Below are 1888 nucleotides of genomic sequence, written 5' to 3' on the forward strand. Positions count from 1 at the left end.
TTCATCTATTACATATAAAAGTTAGGCTAATAGTAATAACAGCAGCAACAACAACAACAACAACAACAACAAAAATAACAATAACATCAACAATAACAACAACAACAACAACAATTCACACTTTTTCTCTCTACGAGATAATTATGAAAGTAAACTGCGGTAAAACAACGGCTCTTTACATCGTATAAAAGATTAATTGGCTATCATATCCTAGAGAGAGAGAGAGAGAGAGAGAGAGAGAGAGTATTGGGTTCAGGATTACATTATTATTATTATTATAATTACTAATATTATTATGATCATCCACGCTATTATTGTAGTTGGAAAAGCATGATACTATAAGCGTAAGGCTTCCGACAGGAAAAATATCAGTGAGGAACGGGAATAAGGTAACAAATGATAAATTACAAGAGAAGCAACAAAAAATGAATATAAAACATCTTAAGATCGGTAACAGCCTTCAAATATATGTTATATATTGCCTATAAAGGGAGACTTACATAAAAAAAAAAAAAAAAAAAAAAAAAAAAAAAAAAAAAAAAAAAAAAAACTGCAAATTTCAACTACTGGAGTTCCATCGGTAAGAGACGACAAAAAGTATTCACTTAAACATTGATTATAACAGTGAATTTCAATTAAAAAGATTTTGATATTCAACACATTCCTAGGTGCTATATTCAAGATTTATTTATAGTCCTCAGACTAGCTCATAACACTTCTGATGTTACGAAATATCCAAACGAAGGCCAAGAACTAGAACACCTTATCAGCAAAGATAAATGAAAGCGTTATTAGCACCAAAAGAATCCCCAGAGAGTTTATTTATAGGCAGTGACTCCAATGCGAACGCCTATCTATCAATCCATCTCACACGAAATAAAAATTTTCCTGCTCGTCACGTTCGCTGCCAATCAAGAAAATGTGAATCAGAAACCAGCGCAGATTACTCGACTGATCTCATAGATCAACCCAGTTAAAACTTTTCTCTTGCGCTTCACCAGTTACCCAATAACACTTTGATCTACTTTTCCCTCACGTGTGTTTGTAGCATCCATTTTGCCTTATCTCTCCTCCATTTCTCTCTGTTCGTCTGTCTGTCTCTATTTTACCGTATACGTCCGCAGCGCTTCGTGGAATAGTATTGGCGCGTTGCCAAGGTAACCAAGTTGCAGCTAAGTGTGAGGTCTGGACGCTTCGTTTGGGTAGCCGTTTGTACGGGCGCATAAGTGTTACTCAATACACACACACACACACACACATATATACATATATATATATATATATATATATATATATATATATATATATATATATATTGTGTGTGTGTGTGTGTGTTGGTATGTAGGTAGTAGGTTGGCCAAGACACTAACCACTCATTGAGATACTACCGTATATTAGGTCCTTTGACTGGTCAGATAGTACAGTATTCGATCGCTGGTTACAGCTAATTTTTCCTTTCCCTATTGCTACGCTACTGGTAGAACAATGCTGAAACTGTCTGAAGGGACCCGGTCCGCTAATGAAATTTAAGTAATTCTATACAATAGCTCCGCCAGCAAGTTATCAAATTCAAGCACTTTCACTAAAAAGAAGGAAGTCCAAGGTTTCGTTTGATATATAAATCTAAGTGGCGCTACGTCTAGAAGTGGTTTAAAAAATTAAAATTAAATTTGACCCACCTGAAATAAAAACTAAGTCCCTCGACTTCATAACTCGATCAAATTCCTCTTCAGACTGAGCTCTCGTCTGTTCGTTTGTACGTTAAAATCATAGATTATGTCATTATTACATCATCGACTGTATTCTACATAGCAAGACGTCACACAAACGTCTTATCTTTTAACCAATGATGATTATCCACATTTTAACAAAACTAGAATCACGTGAC

This window comes from Palaemon carinicauda, chromosome 13, assembly GCF_036898095.1.
Source record: "Palaemon carinicauda isolate YSFRI2023 chromosome 13, ASM3689809v2, whole genome shotgun sequence".
Lineage (NCBI taxonomy): Eukaryota > Metazoa > Arthropoda > Malacostraca > Decapoda > Palaemonidae > Palaemon > Palaemon carinicauda.